The sequence below is a fragment of the Balaenoptera ricei genome, chromosome 12 (genome assembly GCF_028023285.1).
Source record: "Balaenoptera ricei isolate mBalRic1 chromosome 12, mBalRic1.hap2, whole genome shotgun sequence".
Taxonomy (NCBI): Eukaryota; Metazoa; Chordata; class Mammalia; order Artiodactyla; family Balaenopteridae; genus Balaenoptera; species Balaenoptera ricei.
The window spans coordinates 65694415-65715766 of NC_082650.1; the positions used below are offsets into that span (position 1 = coordinate 65694415).

Genomic DNA, 21352 nt, shown 5'->3' on the forward strand with positions numbered 1-21352 from the left:
TAAGTAAATAAATCGACTACAATTCTAGAACGTAATGAATATGCTTTGGAAACTGTTGATATGCAATTGAGTAATTCACTTGATTCCAACCTGTTAATATTTATATTTTTAGAAGTCTAAAAACGATTAAATACAAATATTGACAAGACTTTTCCCTGCTGTTCAAGTCTGAGGAGTAGATGTTGAGGTTGGATGGAGAGGACCTGGGAGTGAGTGGACTTAGGCGTTGACTGTAATCATAGCTGGCTTTGAACCTGCCTCCATTTTTGTGTTACTGATGTACAATTACAGACTGTTTTTATTTTTTAATAGTCAAAGCAACCAAACGGATCATATATTAGTGTTCTGAAGCTTATAAACTCTACCAATAAACTTAATTTTTTTGATCCAACTTGATTAACTGCAACACCATTATAGGTCATTTGTTTTGGCACTAAACGAGGGCTCTCTCTCCCCTTCCCTTCCTTCCTTCTTTTATTCCTTTATCCTGTTTGTCTTCTTTTTCCCTTCCTTCCTCCCCCTCTTCCACTTCCCCCTCCTCTTTTTCCTTCGTCTTTTTTTTTTGTCTCTGTCTCTCTGTCATTTCACGTTACTCAGAACTCAGATACGAAGATAAACCAAGTGAAGTAAGTCAGACAAAGACAAATATCATATGATATCACTTATATGTGGAATCTATAAAAATGATACAAATGACCTTATTTACAAAACAGAAACAGACACTCAGACATAGAAGACAAACTTATGGTTATCAAAGGGGAAAGGGAAAGGGGGAGGGATAAATTAGGAGTTTGGGATTGACATATACACACTACTATATATAAAATAGGTAAACAACAAGGACGTACTGTATAGCACAGGGAACTATATTTAATATCTTGTAATAACCTATAATGGAAAAGAATCTGAAAATAATAGATTTTTATATATATATATATAACTGTATCACTTTGCTGTTCACCTGAAACTAATACAACATTGTAAATCAACCATACTTCAATTAAAAAATAAATAAATAAAGGGAAAAAAAGAATACAACCAGAGTGATGGCCCTTAATACTTTTCTGAATCTCAAGTTGCCAGGTTAATCTAAATTCATGCAAATTTTAAGTATATGAGTCTCTTTGTTAAGGTTATTTTAGTTACATAAAGTTATTTAGTTTTTAAAATGTCCAGTAGTAAGGAGAGAGGGTTTTTTTCACCTTTCTTTTCACGTATTCTTTTCCCCAAAGAAGACTAGCCTTACAATATGCACATTGTCCCTTTGTTTGTTTGTACTATTTTAATAGTGCCTCTCTTAAACTTAAAATTGAGATATCTCTACTTTTTCCCAATTTATTTGACTTCCTTTATATCAGTCCACACTACAGAATCATCCTCAATATTTATTTTCAAAAGACAGGAACACTTCAGAGTAATAAATCTAATTCTGCCAAAATTTACTTTAGCTGCAAAGCCTAAACATATTCTTGCTCTGTGATTTCTGGTTCTCACTCCATTGTGCCAATCTAATTGAGTGTTCACTTTCTTCCATCATTCATATCTCTGTATCATTTAACATTTTTACTTGCAGTCATTTCATAATACTATTTTTTAAGAGAAAAATCTTTTTTTATGTTATAATGAAGTCAAAAATAAAAATAGAAGCTCAACAATTACAGAGATTTACAGGTAAAGTGTAAAGACAGATTGGATTGTACCTCAGACAGATTGTAAGAAAAGTGTCTCAGGGTGAGATCTGAAACATGCAGGTCTCCTAAACCTCCACAAAAACTTGTGGTTTCACTCTAGAAGATTCCCCAGGTTAAATCTGAAGGATTCCACATAAGGGTGAGATGAAAAGGCAAGTCCTGTCATCTCTTACATGGTGGAAACCAGGTCTTCTAGGTCTTAATCCCTTCATGTCTGGCCCTTCAGTGTTCAAATAATAACCATCAGCTGCTTGTTAGAGGAACATCTGGGTACCAATCTGGAACGGAGAAATAGTGCTCGTGTAGCTTGAGTAAGTTTGGACTTTAAACACTGAAGGGAAAATCCCAGTAGATATTCTTTAGGCTCAGCTGACATGCACATAGGCTCTTTAAAAAACCCTCGAGATGGCATGCTTTTCACCAATGGTGCTACTGTCCAAAACCAGCTGGTTACTGAACCTACTCATTGCATGACTAGACAATCATTTCCTCTCTCAGTAATATACTTTCTGTAAGGAACTTAGCAATTCCAAAATGCTACAAATGAAACTTTTCCTCCTAGGGCAAAAAAAAAAAAAAAAAAAAAAATTGCCCTTAACTGAGTCTCTGCTGCCTATAACAGTCTTTCGCCTCAGTCCATCAAGAACCATGTCACAGGTCCCACTTTTCCCCCTGGCATCATGTCTTCACTCACACACTTGATAACATGGAATTAATTTTTCCCTGACTTTCCTCTTGATGCTAAGCAACCCTTTAGACCTTACCCAAAAGTAGCAAAGAAAACAAGAGACATCCAGAGTGTTGGTCTACAGTTTCCAGCTGCCTGCTAAACCTCTCAGTTTGGTCTAACAAGTCATTCTAGCCCCCTGGCTTGCTCCTTTCACGTGGTAGTTAGGCAGGAAAACCCAACAGAGATTTGTCTTGGTTCCATCTTTACTGTGTATCAGGGCTTAGATGATAAACATGGGTCACCGTCACTACCCACTCAAGGGCTCTCCTTCTCTGGATGAACAACCTTTGTAGGAGACTCTAAATTTAGCCCAAGAGATCAGGATCAAGAAGGAAACAAAAAAGAGGAAAAAAAAGAAACAGAAAAACAAGGCCTAGCCACTTCCGCACTCCTGCTATGCCTCCATCTTTTAAAAGCAACACGTGAAGTCGGCGAACACTCACCTGCGCATGGCAGTTCTGATCAGGAGACCGGAGGTTCCGCCGGGGAAAACCGCTTATCTTGCCAAAGCTTTTTTTCTTTCCTTCGTGAAAGGACAGCTGGCTCCAAGATACAGATGTGGAACTACAGAAAGTCACCAGGACTAAGCACAAGCCCGTTGCTGTCTAACAATGTTATAAATCCATTCCTTGCTCCACTGCCCTTTTTTTTCAGACGTTCTAAAGCGGTTCAAGAACTCCCAGGAATGGGCGTCCCCGGATCGCGTCCTGAGCGCTCACACACCGCTGGCGGGCCTCCGGCCCCAGACACGGGCCTCCGCAAACCCGTCCCTGCCTGGAAGTCTCGAGACTGGGCGCTGTGTGACGGCTGCAGGTCTGTGCGGAGTTTGTCCACGGGAGCGAGCGCTGGTGGGAGGAAAGCCCCACGGGTGTTGCCCTCCGTCGAGGTCGAGTTATCCAGCCTGGCGCGGGCCGCCTGCTGTGTCACGAAGGCGTCAGCACACCCGGGAGCTTGGCTACGCGACTGTCCCGCGCGTCCTCCATCGGGGTCCCGATCTCAGGCGCCTCGGGGATGTTGTCCGAAGCCTGATTTCACAGGAGTTTGGTAAGTTCCCTGGACTAAGGGCTAGGCGTAGGGGGAAACGTTTCTTCCTTTCCTTCCTTGATCCCTCATCTTCTCCAACTTTCCCACCTCCCTCCACTCGCGAGGAAGCAGCCAACACATCCATCTTGGTGTCGGGTCGATTGCCAGCCACAGGGCCACCTCCACTGGTGAGTCAGGGTGGAAGAGCCCCAGGTCGCCCCCAGTTAGTAGATCTTGTCCGGACTGAAGTTCGGGGTAATGGTGACGAGCTTCTCGGCCAGAAACGCTACGTCGGCTGCGTCCGCGGTGGCGCCTCCAGCGCCTCAGGCTCCGGGAGGAGCTTTCCCGCCACTTTCCCGCCACAGCGCAGGGCCCGCCCCACCCCCCACCTCATTATACTATTCTTCTACTTCCTCCTTCCCTTCCCTTTTTAAAATATTTGCTTTAGATAATGGATACTATTTAGCCACCTCTGAAGAACCTTCGTTCCAAAAGGGGCTTCAAGCTTTTTTTTTTTGTGAAAAAAATATGAAAAAACATTTGCACATTGCATGTTATAGTTAAGTGCATGTGATTCAGGGTACCACCAAATAATTCTAACAGAAAGAGTGGTACAACAGCTCTCTGGTGGTAAAAATTAATGGCGTAAAACAATTTATTCCTGAAGTATTCTTCTTTAACTTGTGATATATTGGGAGATAATTCTACATGGGTCTCTTTTTGTTTTTTGTTTTTTGTACATCTTGCAAGCACGGGCACTGACTGCCCTTTGTTCCAGATGATCTTTTATCGATTTATTTTTTGGCGGTGTTGGGTCTTTGTTGCTGTGCACGGGCTTTCTCTAGTTGCCGCGAGCGGGGACTACTCTTTGTTGTGGTGCGCGGGCTTCTCAATGTGGTGGCTTCTCTTGTTGCAGAGCACGGGCTCTAGGCACGCGGGCTCAGTAGTTGTGGCTCGTGGGCTCTAGAGCTCAGGCTCAGTAGTTGTGGCCCATGGGCTTAGGTGCTCTGCGGCATGTGGGATCTTCCCGGACCAGGGCTCGAACCCGTGTCCCCTGCATTGGCAGGCAGATTCTTAACCACTGTGCCACCAGGGAAGCCCTCCCCAGATGATCTTTTAAATGATATTTTTATAGCGAATAGACTTGGATGGTAGAGTTAATGTCTCCCTCTGAAGCAAGTAACAGGTTTGCTTACAGCCCTGGAAGATAGAGATGGTCATCTCTTTCTAGAAGAAAGGGCATCTATGCTCACTATCCTAGTATAAAAGATTTATATTTATCCTAGTATAAAATATTTAGGTTCCCTAAGCTCGGAGCCCTTCTCCTGTCATACAAGGCCCAATTCATGTCACTATATGGCCCAATTCATGTCACCTTGTAAGAACTGGAGCTCAGAAAAATGGTATAACTGCTGATACTTTGGTACTGCATTTGCAATAAACTCGCCTTTGATCTCTGCCTTGTGTCATCTGCCAGCATCCATGAAGCCTGGCAGACTAGCTGACCTCTCAGAGATTTGTTGATGTTTTTTGGCAACATAGGTGATATGCCTACAGGGATCTGGCCTTTTGGAAGAGGAAAGGCATGGACCTTGTGGGCTAACTAATGGGATTTGAATAAAATTCTTGGGACTCAGTAGTGACATGTTGACAAAATCGTATGGTCAACTGGGCAATAAATGGTCCTCTGCTTTATTGCCTGTTGATGAGGAAGAACTGGAGAGCTGGTTGCAAGATGAGTACCATGAAGAAGGTTCAAATACAGATGCCCAGACACTGTCTGGGTGTTGCCAACTGTCTTCTCAGCTGGGGTTGGGGGAGGACTTCCTTACCAATCTGGCAGTTAGGCTTAGGTCTTCCCCACTCTAACAACTGATACTAAGATTTGTTTGAGGGTGGCAGAGGGCAGATGTTTCTGATCCTCTTAAGAAAACAGTTATAGAGATGTGCACCCACACAGGTGAAACAAGGGATATTCGTGACCTCTGTTGCAAAACCGAGCAAATCATTTGAAACTTGGCTGGTTTGCTTGGGAGATGAGGGGGCCAGGCACATAAGGCTTGTTCAGAAGGATGGTAACAGCCTAGCCTTCTTACAGCTCAGCCCCTCCTACAGTCTATGATGCCAACCTTAAATTCACTTGGCATCAGGGTTTTTTTTTTGCAGTGGATCTTAGCTGCTGTAAGAGAGCTTTGACACTTTCAGGAGAAATCCATGAGAGAGATCAATTCCCATGGGAAATTATAGATGGGGCATTGGCTGGTATTTGGCCTCTTGCGGTGCAGATTGAGTTAATAATGCTGATAAAGGTGACCCATCAGAAAATAAGAAACTGACTCAGAGGAATGTAGATAAACTAATTCAATCAGCCTTGCAAACCTGGAAAACTTCCTAGAGTAGAGACAGCCCAACTTAAAGTTTAGTGGGCAAGAGTAACAGAGAGAAAGTGTTAAAATGGTACTAGAAAAACAAAAGAAATCATGTGAATATTGCAAGGCTAGACTTTCCTGGGATAAAAAACTTTTATATGAAGGGAAAAATAGCGAAGTCACTCTTCCTACCAAGAAAACTTGAGATATTTTCTTGTAATAACAGCAGATGCCAAGAGTTAAGATGGATTCCTAAATCTTAAATCTGAAAAAGAATATATGTATATATATTATACATATATTTATATATATTATATGTATTTATATAAAATATATATATTATATATAATATATATTTATATATTATATGTATTTATATAATATATATTATATAATATATATTTTTACATATTATATATATATATTTATATATATATAAAACTGAATAACTTTACTGTACACTTAAAGCTAACACAACATTGTAAATTAACTACACTTCAATTAAAAAAAAAAAAGATGGACTCCTAAAAATAGTTGCCACTGTGCAAGCCCAAATCAGTCATACAGACCTCATGAGCCAACCCAGAAAGCAATGTGACTGCTGAGATAGGAGACCTCAAAATTGATGGGGTCAGTAATAATGACCTTGCTACCCTAGATAAGGCTTTGGATGAGGTGAAAACATCAGGAGTTTGTTTCATTGAGTCACAAGTCACTGTCATGCCCCCTGATACTGGGAGTAAATACAAAGCCTTGCTCCTTGGCTCAGAGCTTTTCTCTCTGTGCCCTTGGTCCTCTCTACTCTTGTACCCTGAACTTGTACTCCCATACCTTGGAATGCAAATTAAATGTATTTTAGACCTTCTAACTCTTCATCTGTACCTCTTAAACTCTTTCTTATGTTTTCTACCATTTTTTTTCTCTCTGTGCTACTTTCAGAATTCTTTTGGCTCCACTTCCATTTTACTAATTCTCTCTTTTCGTGGCTAATCTGCTGCCACACTCATTCATTGAGTTTCAAATTTCAGTTGTTATATTTTTCACCCCAATTACTGCTATGATCTCTCAATACTGTATGTATTAATTTTAAAAATAATTTCCTATTACATGCTGATTCCGCCAAGCTTATTTTTATTCTAATAATGAAGTAAGCCTATTTTTCTTTTTTTTCTGTTTCTCTTCCTTTTTTTTGTTTTAATGATCTGCATCTAAGTTAATTATCTGAAGTTTTTTGTTCTGCTTCTGTTTTCTGTTGTTTCTGATAGACTTTATACACGTTGCCGTATTATCTTGCCAGCTTGGTTATTTTTCAGTTTGAGTTTATCATAAAATTTTTCTTGGGAGCATTTTCACAAGAAAGGGCAAAATAGAGATGGTGTCCTCCAGAAAGAGTACATTCATTCCTTCCCAGAGCTCACTGGCACTAACAGTTCAGGATCATGTTAAACTAAATTACAGTTTGTGATTATTTGGGGACATTCCCAACAAAGACAAGTGGAGCTGTATAACACTATGACAGTTACATGTGTTTACAGGCACTCAAGGATGGATTCCTTCCCTACTCCCTTGCAAAGTGACAGAGGGTTTACTTTAGGTTCACCTTACTCTAACCGTGTAGCCTTTAGTGTCACAAATCAACATGGTAGGCTCACGAATCAAAGTCCTCGCCATGGGTGTCCCTAGGCTTTTTGGGGTCCTTCCAGGCCATAGCTAGGTTTAGCCAGAGCAAATGCCTTATGGCAGGGTGGATTAGAATCTTCCTTTTCTCTCCTGTTCTTAGATTGCAGCCTGGGAATTCCTTAATATTTCATCAGATTTGTGCTGCCTTTATGAAGATTATTCTTTTACTTTATCCTTTATTTTTAGTTGTTTTTTAGTAGGAGGTTTGGTAAAAATAATCTACCTTTACTGGAAAGTGGTGATCAGAGACATGAATATTTTTACTCCTTTTACTATTGATTTCTAATTTTATTGCATAATTGTCAGAGAACATAGTCTATATAAAGGCTTTATTTATTGTCTGTTACATAGTTGTTTTTGTTAATATTTAACTTGTTCATCAAAAAGAAGTATGTTCTTTAAATGCAACATCTTATTTATATGATAAACTTTTGTATGTTAAAATGGTAAGAAAATATTCAAACATGATTTGATTTTTGCTAAAATAAAGAAAGAAGATACTCCATTACAGAACTTAGCAAAACATTTTCAACCATGATTTATTTTTAGATAAAGCCAATATATTACTAAACATTGATGTTTACAAATTCTTCCTTCAATGAGTAGATTAGATCACATCATTTCATTAATCAGAAAGTATTTCTTTAATGCCCAGTATGTGTTTGGCACTTTATTAGGTAATGGAAGCTAGATCAAAGAAGTATTTCACATGGTTCTGATTTTCTGAGAATTTACAATTGGCTAAAAAGTGATATAATTTCTAAAAATTAAAATATAATACCTAATAAGGCATAGCAATTTCCAGGATGACTGCTACAAGCTGTAAGAGCTTAGGAATTCAATTAATGCTAGAGCATTTAAACAAATAATTGTGGATAAGTGGATGGAGAATTGGGCCTCAAAATGCATGGACTTTGGATGCAGTCAGAGAAAGGAGAGATAAGGAGCAATTTACCTCAGCTTCCTCTTTAAAATAATGTAATTGAATATCTATACAGTTATGGCTCCTGAAAAGCTTCTTAGCTTGTATGTTATTAGAATAATAAGAAAATGGATTGCTGAAAATATGTTGTATTTTATCTAAAGATTAATATGCAATAAATTTCTTTAATAGCTTATTTTATCACTCTATCAGTTACTCATAATTAATAACTTATTAACATTGTTTTTAACCAAACAATTGATGTTAAGTGTGAAGCCACATATTATTTTTTAAGTCTTTTTCTCTTAAATGTTTTAAACTGATCTTATTTTTTAACCATTTCTTCTTATTCTAAGTAGATTTTGTAAAAAATATCCTTACAATGAAAAAAAAATAGAAGTGCAACTTATGGTTGATTAAACTTCAGGCATCTTGTTATTAATGACTATGTCTGGGGACTATTTGATGTGCAACTAAACTTAAAGCCTTTATTTTCTGCCACCCTTCATTTATCTTACACAGCTAACACATGTCTAGATAAAAACACCCAAGATTACTATGGAAAATAAAGACGGGTATATTTTTCACACACACAAGGTGGAGGAAGAGAGATTCTAATTCTAACCTGCTGTGTTTTCTTGTTATGCTGACAGTCAAGCTGACTGCAAGTGACTGATTTTCACCATCTTTGAAAGTTACTATTTTTGACTGGAACAGTTGAGAATGTTCCTGTATTGCTGGAGTATTTGGAGGGGGGGAACTCCCCAAAGTAGAAAAGCATTGAGAACTCAAAAGCATGTGGTATAATCCTTGTTTCACTTTTTTAAAATTAGAATAATTCTAGTGTCTTTTCTTATGATTAGGAGTAGGTTTCTTTCTTTTTTTTTAGTAGACTTTTTTTTTTTTTACGACAGTTTAGATTTAAAGAAAAATTGAGAAGATAGTACAGAGAATTCCCATGCACCCCATATCCAGTTTCACATATTATTAACATCTTATGTTATCATGATACATTTGTTACACCTAAGGAACCAATATTGACCTTATTGTTAACTAAAGTCCATATCATTTGGAGTCCCTTAGTTTTACCTAAGGTTCTTTTTCTGTTCCAGGGCACCATCCAGGATACTACAGTGCATTTAGTTGTCATGTCTCTTTAGACTCCTTTTGGCTGTGACAGTTCCTCAGAATTTGCTAGTTTTGATGACCTTGACAGTTTTGTGGAGTATTGGTCAAGCATTCTGTAGAATGCCCTTCTACTGGAATTTGTCTGATGTTTTTCTAATGATGAGATTGGAGTTATGGGCTTTTAGGAGGAAGACCACAGAGGTAAAGTGCCATTTTCATCATATTATATCAATAATACATACTATCAACACGATTTATCACTACTGATGTTGACCTTGATCACCTGGCTGAGGTAGTGTTTGTCAGGTTTCTCCACTGTGAAGTTAGTAACCCCTCTTTCCCTACTGTACTCATTGAAAGGAAGTCATTATGTCCAGTCCACACTGAAGCGGCAGAAAGTTATGTGCCCTTCCTCTAGGGCAGAGTATCTCATAAATTATCTGTAATTCTTCTGCATGGAAAATTTGTTTCTTCTTTCCCTTCCATTTACTTATTCAATTACTTATTAATATCAGTATAGCCTCATGGATATGTATTTTATACTACTTTAAATATTTTGTTTATCAAATTGTTCCTTCTGGGGCTACTGGGAGCTCTTTCAGTCGATTCCTATATCCCTTTGACATGCCCCCATCATCGTGAAGTTTTTCTGAGGACTTACTTACTTTTGGGCTCTACAAGATATTCCACACTCGTCTTGTATATTTCCTGCCCCAGTCCTGGAATCTGCTATTTATGCAAGTTTTGCTGGTTCCTTTTGCTGGAGAAAGGTTTTTGAAACCAAGATCTGTATGTTAGGTATGCTCATTGCTATTGTGATGTCATTGCTTTAGGCCTTCTTAGTTGACAGAAAAAAGAAATATATGTGTGTATACTAACCTGTGTATATACATATATCTGTAAATATTTCTATATATAATCATCTGTATCTATATTAAGCTAAATATGGGTTCACCTGATATCTCCTGTCTGTTACCACATGGATCATTCTAACCTCCTTCCTTGCTTATATGTAAACTCCTACTTGAACAGTGAGAAATCTGACTCTCATCATCCACCATTCATTGACATAATTGTTCAATTCCAGGGTACATGTATAGCAGCATTATAATTGTTAACTTGCGCCTCCATGGAAAACAACTTTATCAGATGGAAGACAGTTTTATTGTCCCTTTTGCCTTCAGTCAACGAATCCACTCATTTCCAGTTATGTAGGTCATCACCTTCCCCTGCCCCCAACTACCTTAGTGTGATTTGTTCATATTTTGTAAAAATATAAGATTATCTGATAACAGTCTGCAGTCCTTTCTCAGATCCCCCAATCTCCTAAAGGATTTTTGATATGTTAAAGTTCACTTTTTGTCTATAAAGTTCTACGGAACTTGACAAATCACAGAGAATACTTTCACCACCCTAAAAAGTCCTCTGTGCTTTATTTATTCAACACCTCTCCACCAAACTCCTGGCAATCATCGATCTCACCGTCTATAATTTTGCTTTTTCCAGAACGTCATAGAATTGGAATCATCAATATGAAATTTTTTCAGACTGGCTTCTTTCACTTAGCAATATACATTTAAGTTTCCTCTGCGTATTTTCATGGCTTGATAACTCTATATTTAATTGTTGAATAATATTCCACTGTATAGATGTACATAGTTTGTTTACCCGTTGACCTGCTGAAGGAGACATTGGTTGCCTCCAGCTTTTGAAATTATGAATAAAGCTACTATAAACCTTCACATACATGTTTTTTTGTGGACATTCGTTTTCAGATCAGTTAAGTAAATATCTAGGAGTGTGACTACTAGATCATGTGGTAAGACAATGTGTTGTTTTGTAAGAAACTTCCAAACTATCTCCCATAGTAGCTATAGCATTTTGCATCCCCACTAGCAAAGAACGAAAGTTCCTGTTCCATAGTCTAGTCAGCAGTTGGTATGGTCAGTTTTTTAAATTGCAGCCATTCTGGTAAGTGTGTAGTGATAGCTCATTGTTGTTTTAATTTGCAATTGCTTAATTTAATTTGCAACTGCCTGATTCTTTTTCAGAAGGTTATGACAAATAATGTTGAACAGCTTTCATATGCTTATTTGCCATCTGTAGATCTTCTTTGGTGAGATATCTATTCAGATTTATTGCCCATTTTAAAATTAGTTTGTATTTTTTATTGTAGAGTTTTAGAATTCTTTGTATAGCTCGGATATAAGTCCTTTATCAGATATGTGTTGTTTTGCAAATATTTTTCCCAGTATTTTGTATATTAATCTTGTATTCTGTAAGCTTATTAGTTCCAAGTTTTGTTTTGTTCACTCCTTGGGATTTTCTATATAGACAATCATGTCGTCTGTGCACAGAGACCATTTTATTTCTTCCTTTCCAATTTTTATAGATTGTTATTTCAAATTCTTGTCTTAACGCACTTGCTAGGGCTTCTAGTATGATGCTGAACAGAATTCAAAAGAAGGGACATCCTTACCTTGTTCCCAACTTTAGAGGAAAAACATCCAGTCTCTTACCATTAAGTATGATGATGTTAGCTGGATTTTGTTTGTTTTTTTTAATAAATGTTCTTCATCAAGTTAAGGAAGTTTCACTCTATTCTTTCTATTCCTACTTTGCTGAGAGTTTTCATCATGATTAGGTGTTGGATGCTGTCAAATGCTTTGTCTGTATCAATTGATATGTTCATATGATTTTTTTTAGCATGTTGATGTAGCAGATTACATTATTTGATTTCCAAAGGGTGAATCAGCCTCATATACCTGGAATAATTCCTTCTTGGTTGTGGTGTATAATTGTTTTTATTCATTGTGGGATTATTTTTGTTAATATTTTGTTAAAGGTTTTTGCATCTATGTTCATAAGAGATATTGACTTGTAGTTTTCTTGTTATGTCTTTATCTGGTTTTTGTATTAGGGTAATGCTGGTCTCAGAATGAATTAGGACGTGTTCCCTCAGTTCCTATTTTCTAGATGAAATTGTGGGGAATTGACAACTTCTTCCTTAAATGTATGGTAGAATCTGCTAGTGAAACCATCTGGTGTGTTGCTTTCTTTTATGGAAGTTTATTAATTATCAATCCAATTTCCTTAATAGATGTAGGCCTATTTAGTTTATCTCTTTCTCCTTGTGGATGTATTGGTTGATTGTGCCTGTCAAATAACTGATCTATTATATTTAAGTTATGTTTGTAGGCATCGAGTTGTTCATAGTATTCCTTTACTATCCTTTTAATGTTAATGGGGTCAGTAGTGATCACTGCTCTTTCATTTCTGATATTAACAATTTTTGTCTTCTTTTTTTCTTTGTTAGCCTTGCTAGAGGTTGCATTAGTTTCCCTGTAACAAAGTACCACAAACTTGGCATGACTTAGAACAATTTAAATGTATTGTCTCACAGTTCTGGAGCCCCATATCTGAAATTGATATGCAGTAGAGCCATGCTCTTTCTAAAAGTGCTAAGGAAGGGTTTGCTCCTGGCCTCTCTCTTTGCCTCTGGTAGTTCCTTGGCATGTGGCAGCATAACTTCCTGGGTCATTTTCTCTGTATAAATGTATGTGGGCAAGTTTTGCCTATGTATAAGGACATCAGTCTTATTGTATTGGAGCTCACCCTACTCCAGTATGACCTCATCTTAACTAATTACATCTGCAATGACCCTATTTCCACATTAGTTTACATTTTGAGGTACTGGGAGTTAGGACTTCAACATATGAATTTTGGCAGGGGGTGGAGGTTGGAGGACAGACAGTTTAGTCCATAACAGAGGTTTACCAATTTTACTGAACTTTTCAAAGAACCACACTTTGGGTTTGTTATTTTTTTAATTGTTTTCTCGTTTTCAATTTTATTGATTTCTGCACAGTTTTTATTTTTCTTCTTTTCTTCTGCTTGCTTTAAGAAGGCTTAAGTTGCTCTTCTATTTCTAGTTTCCTAAGGTTTAATACTTTTATATTTTTCTTGCTTTCTAGTATATGCATTTACTACCATTTATTTCACTCTAAATTCTGCTTATGCTGCATTTCACAAATTTTGATAAGTATTACTTTCATTTTGATTTAATTATTTAAAAATTTCTCTTGAGACTTCTTTGACCCTTATATTATTTAGAAGTGTGTTGTTGTTTAATCTCCAAATATTTTGAGATTTTTTAAGCTATTTTTCTGCTACTGACTTCTCTTTTAATTTCAAGTGGCTGAAAACACAATTTTTATGATTTCTCTTCTTTTAAATTGTTAAAGTCTGTTTTGGCCAAGCCTGTGGTCTATATTGGTGAATGTTCCATGTGAGGTGAAAACAAATATGTATTCTGCTCTTGTGGGATGGAGTATTCTATAAGTGTCTATTAGATCAAGTTAACTGAGTGTTTTTTTTAGATCTACTATGTCTTTACTGATTTTCTGCCTGTCTAATCTATCAATTACTGATAAGAGGGGTATTGAAGTCTTTTAAAATAGTAGATTTGTCTATCTACTACTATGAGAACCTGGTGAGATTCCTGAAGGTAAAACCCACACACACATATGTTTGCTTCCTGTGACTGTGGCCCCCAGTAGTTTCTCAGTTTGACACTTAATCTCAGCAATTTGTCAAAATTACCTTTAAGTATTCCTACCATTTTATAGTTTCTGCTCCAAGTAAACAGATCTTGGCTATTATTCACCTGTCTCTCCAGATTTTGGGGTGGATGGTGGTTTGCCTCAGTTCTTTTATAGTTTCAAGAAGAGTTGTTGATTTTTGTTTTTTTCAGATTTTACTTGCTATGAGAATGGCAGTTATAACTTTTAAGCTTTTTACACATCAAGACTGAAACTGGAAGTCCTTTGCTTCACTTTTTAACTTATTTGGTAAAGGAAATCTATGTGTGTGCAGGGCAAAATATTTATTGATGAGATAAATCAACTGAGTTATCAGAGATTTTCTTAGAAAATGATGAGCATGGAAATGAAGTTTATTTTTTTAAAATAAATACATTTATTTATTTATTTATTTTTGGCTGTGTTGGGTCTTCATTGCTGCACATGGGCTTTCTTTTTTTTTTAGTTGCGGCGAGTGGGGGCTACTCTTCATTGCAGTGAGCAGGCTTCTCACTGCAGTGGCTTCTCTTCTTGCAGAGCACAGGCTCTAGGAGTGCAGGCTTCAGTAGTTGTGGCTCGCCAGCTAGAGAGCACAGGTTCAGTAGTTGTGACGCGTGGGCTTAGTTGCTCTGCGGCATGTGGGATATTCCCAGACCAGGGATCAAACCCGTGTCCCCTGCATTGGCAGGCGGATTCTTAACCACTGCACCATGAGGGAAGCCCTGAAGTTTGGTTTAATTGACGTGAATTTTACTGGTATTTACTTTTTAATTAAAAAACAAATGCTCAGAACTTGATTCATTCGAAAGGCTATGACTAATATTGATTTAAATAAATTAGTTAGAATGTATAGATATGTTGGTCAATAGGCCCTATTATACTTGCTGTTTAGCATAATGTTGCCAGGAAACTAAATGAGCAATTCCTGCCTCCCTCAAGAAGTTATTAGCTCTCTGTTTCAGGGAAGTAACAGGACTTTGTTTATACCTTTATAATAGCACTCAAATCAATCTACTGTAATTATCTGTTTGTGTCTGTCTCCCCTATGAGAATAAGTTCTTTGAAGGCATGGATCATATACCTATTTATTTTTGTATTTCCAGCACTTAGCATATTTCTTGGCCCATCATAAGTGCTCAAGAAATGTCTCTTAATTGATTGAATGAATACATTAATGAATGAAAAATATTTTCCATATAATAATACTGTGAGAGTGATTCTTTGGGAAATTTATGGCAAAATTCTAATATATTTGTATTATTCTGGTGTGTTTCATCTGAAAGTTGTCCACTGAAATGTTGGTATGATTATAACTGTTTCTTAATTTCATCATCTCAGCTATGTCCAAAATATCAAAATGTACATTATTTCTTGGAGATATAAAGCATAGGCTTTTAGAAAAAGAAATCTTATATTCTCAAATGTCTGATTAAGTTTACCAATGTTAACATTTATTAGTTTGTGTTACTATTTTTGTGACTTCTTTGTCATTTAGCACTTTTTCAGTACATCAGTGGTAATTAAACCCATCTGGGAGTTCTGAGTGGGAAAGTAGCAATAAAATATTATTAAAGAAAAATTCTTTGCTGCTCTGCCAACAAAGGTATCAGGAGGGGCATTTGGTGTCAAGCAGAGAGCTGGGATCAGCAAGAGCAAGACCACAAGCCCTAGAGGCTCTAAAGAGGGGCTTCAAACATTATCTCCTGCCATAGGATAGTACCTTCAGAAACCTGTTATTATCCACATCCTATAAGAGCAGGCTTATCTTTCAGTGGCAGATTGTGTTTAAAAAGTTCATAAGGTTGATGGATAAAAGCTATAATACCAATTTGCAAATACAAAATAGTTATCATAGAGACAGGAACTGGAAAAATTTATGTGTACTTAAGTATTAATATTTCCATGTATATGTTTACTTACTTGGGAAACTTGTCCAGAGAACTACTTGATGAACAGGATGTGCTTTCTCAGGGCTCCTGTAACAGATTATCACAAATTTAGTCTAGTTAGTCTTGTAGTCTAGAAATTTGAAATCAAGGTGTAAGCAGGGCCATACACCCTGTAGGCTCCAGGAAAAGTTGTTTTTTTTGTTTGTTTGTTTTTTGTTTTTTGGCCTCTTCCTAGTTTCTCAGGTTTGGCAATTATTGCTGTTCCTTGGCTTGTAGATGCATCACTGACATCTGCCCCATTGTCATATGGAGTTCTCCCATGTGTTTCTGTGTCCAAATTTCCCTTTTCTTAAAGGAAACCAATCCTATTGGAGTTAGGGCCCAGCGTAATCCAGATAACCTTATTTTAACTTGATTACATCAGCAAAGACCCTATTTTCACATAAGATCACCTTCACAGACTCCAAGTGGATATGAAATTTGGGGGCACACCATTCAACTCAGTACAGAAAGTTAGATAAATCCAGTATTTAATGGTACCAGGATAAGGTAGGTTGGTAGCTTGATACGAACATTTACAACTAAGGACCATTTTGTCAAAAGGACAAAGACATTTTAAGTCATTTTAGGACAATATTAAGGCTATGACCCCACAGTCATTTCAACAGTCAGGTTGACTTTGCCTCAAGCACCAGAATATTTGAGGACCTTTGGACATCAGTGCCAAACTTTATCTTAATCTTACTCCTTTTCCTGCTTTCCAGGCTGCGCAGTGCCCTATTTGATAGATTGATGCTTTCTTTAGATATGTTAACAAATTCCTTCAGTTTTCTGAGGAGTTTTCCACTGCTGAACCAATAGCCCTCTCTACTTTGCTATCTCTCCTGGGATTATTTTTATTATTTTTATTTTGAAGCAATATTCTCGCAGATAATTGCATTTCCGTGCATGTAATGGGTGGCAGTGGGGATGCTGGCTACCATGTGGTGGTACTGACCACCATAATAACCACAAAAATAACAAAATATAACAGTAACCATTTACTGAGAATTTATGGCTATAGGAAACATCGCATTTAAGAAGTACAGGTGTTTCACATGAATTATAACAAATGATCACAAGATAACTTAATAGGCATCATTTCCTTATTTTACGTGTGAGGAAACTAAAACTGCTAAGTAATTTGCTGAAGATTACTTAACTAGTTAAGTAGTGGATTAGAAACAGATTTGTCTGTGTTACTCCAAAGTTTTTCTACTTTGGTACAATGACCCAAACTAGTAACCACTATATGTCCTGGGATGATCAAGCTGAGTCTCTCTCTCTCTCTCTCTCTCTATTTTTCCTCTTATTTTTAAACAACATAACATTTTGAAATCATTATATATTTTTACTTTCAAAGTAGAGTATTACAGATTAACTTAATTGACCAGACAACCACTTTTCCTGGAGAAGTTTTTCTAAAACTATTGTTCTTTGAACCACACTTTTTCTCATTCTCTACTCTTGTCACAACTTCCTTTCAGACAATATGTTTTTTTAAAAAATAAATTTTTATTTATTTATTTACTTTCGGCTGTGTTTGGTCTTCACTGCTGTGCGCGGGCTTTCTCTAGTTGCGACGAGCGGGGGCTACTCTTCGTTGAGGTGCGCGGGCTTCTCATTGCGGTGGCTTCTTTCGTTGCGGAATACAGGCTCTAGGCGCTCGGGCTTCCATAGTTGTGGCACGTGGGCTCAGTAGTTGTGGCTCACAGGCTCTAGAGCACAGGCTCAGTAGTTGTGGCACACGGGCTTATTTGCTCCACGGCATGTGGGATCTTCTTGGACCAGGGCTCCAACCCGTGTCCCCTGCATTGGCAGGTGGATTCTTAACCACTGTGCCACCAGGGAAGTCCAGACAATATGTTTCTGTTACTGAAATATTTTCTTTCATTCATCTTCTGCAAAGTGGTGAGAGCTGAGTTCATTAAACACTGACCTGGCTCTGAGTCTGTTAATACAATGAAAATGGGACTGTTAGAAAGGTCTCATTTCTAATTATGTCATCTGAAAAAGGTAGCACAGTAATGAATCAATTGATGTAGCTATACCCATTAACCAATTGCTTGAATTAGTTTGCTGATGGGCTGGCTCACCCCTGTTGGAGAAGAGAATCCTGAGTGGTGCAGGTGTTGGTGTTGGAAGGGTTAGTGCAGTTGTTGGCATGGAGACGGGTTAGTGCAGGTGTTGGCATTTCTTGGTATTGGCTTTAGGAAAGGCTGAGCTTACTGCAAAAAAAAAAACATGTAAATTAATGTTGGGACACTATTTAGGTTGGAAGGTGTATTAATTTCCTAGGGCTGCTGTAACAAATACCACAAACTGCTTGGCTTAAAACAACTGAAATTTGTTTTCTCACCATTCTAGAGGCCAGAAGTCTGAAACTGGTAGATTTGTGTTCTGTTATCACAGAGCTTTGTTCTCTCCTGAAGTCTCCAGGAGAGAAACTTTTCTTACCTCTTCCAGCTTCTGGTGGCTCCAGGAGTTTCTTAACTTCCATGGCTTCATAACTTCAGTCTCTGCCTCTATCTTCACATAACTTTTCCTTTTTTCTCTGTGTGTCTCTCCTTTGTGTCTCTTATAAGGAAACTGTCATTGGATTTTGGGCCCAATTATCCAGGATGATCTCACCTCGACATCTTAAACCTAATTATTACATTGGCAAGGTCTTTTTCCAAATAATGTCACATTTACTGATGCCAGGGATGAGGACATAAACATATCTTCTGGAGACCTCTGTTTAATCCACTACAGAGGGTAAGGGTCACACTTAATTCCAAATTTTTCCTAAGACCAACCTTGCCACTGTATCCGTGAAATTTTCAGGCTAAATGGAAAACTGAAAATTTGAACTAAGCACTCAAATAAAACTTATCAGTACAATCCTTAAGGCTCTGAATTGTGTGGAGAAAGGTAGAAATCTGAGCAGTATTGAGATCTCTTATGAAAGAAAATGAGATGAATAGTTGGAGGATTATGAACAGCATCTGCTAGTACAGCTTCTTCATGTTACTCTATGCTCATTTTTTTCCCTTTGAATAATAGTATATGTGGGAACTTGTATCTATGTTTCTACTAGGAGATCCAATTGTCATGAATTTTAGTACAATCAACACCATCACAAGCTTGTAGAAACATAATTTAATTTTCTTTGAAATGATAGCATATTTATAGGCTTGTTTTTTATCTTATATTTCATATTTTTCAATTTTGCTAAATATTACAGAGAAAAGTATTCTGTGATTCATGAGTCCGCATGACTCTTTATTTTCCTTACCATAATATTCATCAAAGTGTATAGTAGTTTCATGTCCCTGGCAGCTAGTAAATGGTCAATAAATATTTCTTGTAGGAATAAATATTGAGAAATAAAGACAAAATGAGACTGAATAATTTAACTAAAAGTCATTTGTTCATGGTAAAAATGTACCTCTATCATTTCAGTTCTAGTCAAATTATTGTAATTGTTAATAAACAGATTGAGAATATTATTATGTTATATTATCAATGTGCTTAAATGCAGTGACACTTGGTGAAGAATAAAAGAGTAACTGAATAATATATTTTGAGGATATGGGGAATAATCATATATATAACAAATATTAATTGACTCATTCCAAGCAAGGCCTCATGTTAGAATCTCTGACAGGGGGAGTGGTAGAAAGAAACCGTTTTTGTGGTAGCTGATTGCTAAATGGTTCCCAACAATCCCTGTCGCCTGGATTCACACAGTTGTGTAATCTCTTCCCACGTGGTTTATGTGAATAATAGACTGCGGTAGAAGTGATGATCCTGTCTTTTCTGAGACTGCGTTATAAAACAAACCACGGCTTCCCTCTTGGTTATACCCCCCTCTCTCCCTCTTTCAGCAGCTTGCTCTAGATGAAGCTCCTTTTGTCATGAGCCACCATATGCAGTGGTCCACATGGTGAAGAATTGAGGTCTCCGGCTAGTGAGGAACTAAACCAGCCCAGGTAATGACTTCCGATGACTAGATCCCTGACTGACAGCTCTGCAGAACCCCCATGAGCCACCCACCCAGCTAAGCCATGACCAGATGCCTGACTCTCAAAAACTGGGTGAAATAATAAATATTGTTTTAAGCTGCTAGGTTTTGGGGTAATTTGTTATGCAGTAATAGATTAATAATGGGAAGGCAGTTGTGAATGGGTAATACATATGCACATAACAAGATAACAGCTAGTAGCTGCATAAATACTAGCTTCTAAATGAGTGGCATGCAAAATAAGTCCAGCGGAGAGAAACATGATGTTCAGCTCTGTTTTAAGGGAAGGCTTTGTAAAGAGGAAAGAACTGAGCCAGGTAAGATTTGCACGCATCTTCTAAAATGTGTGCATAAGTCGATACACACCAGATAGATCCAGATAGATGGGATTTTTATGTACACTTTGTAGAGACCGGTCTCATTACTTTATTGTTGAGGCATAGTAATCTCTGCAATCTTTCATGAATTCCCCCAGGTCACTAGTTTACAGCAATATTGCTGGGTGACATATTCAACTCTTGCTACGTTGCAGCGCTCTGGGAAATATGTGAATTGTAGGACATATAGTTCTGCCAGAAAGTTATACTAAGAGGTTTAATTCACAGAAAATAGATAGCACATATAATCCAACATTGGGTACGCAGATTGTGTAGGGACACCAAGATCTCCATGAGGACTGTAGTCAGCCTGGCCTATTGACTTCTCTTATGGCTCTTAATGCTTTGTTCCTTTTGCTGCGTGGATACAGGAGACTTTGGGTTTAGCATCCTTGACCCTTCTGGAATGTTAACTGCCCATGTAGAATCTTGAAGGAGGCTGGGATTTCCCTTTTCATTTTTCTTGAATTGAAATGCCACCTCTCTTTACCCACTGAGCTAATAATGCTGCTTCTGCCTCCCAGGTAATGCCCATCTGTGATCTCCTCACAGCCTGGGAAACCCTCTCTGCTCTAAATGTAGCCTGTTCTAGTGCACCTTATACCCAAGCCGTGAGGATGCTATGGGCAGAAACATCATTAGGAATTTCTATTCTTCTGCAGCGGTTCAGAAATAAGATGGGGTGGGAGGAAGTAGACTGTAGTATTGATCCCTTTCCTTGGAAAGAGCCATCTTGTTTTTGTGTGTTCTTTATGTCCTGTTATCTTTTGGACAGAAAATTGATCTGTGGCCCGATTACATTGTCTAGGAACTGTACTTCATCGGTTAGAGCCACCTTCTCAGACTTGTAGTAAAATATTGCAACACTGTATTGGGTTTGTAGGTAAAAGCCACAGTGCTTCCCAAACTTGTGTTAGA

At 37.6% G+C, this 21352-nt stretch overlaps 1 pseudogene; it reads right to left on the reverse strand.

Annotated features, from left to right (window-relative positions):
• Positions 1-3090: 3090 nt before the first annotated feature.
• Positions 3091-18551, reverse strand: LOC132376102 (DNA replication complex GINS protein PSF2-like; annotated as a pseudogene).
• Positions 18552-21352: the final 2801 nt, after the last annotated feature.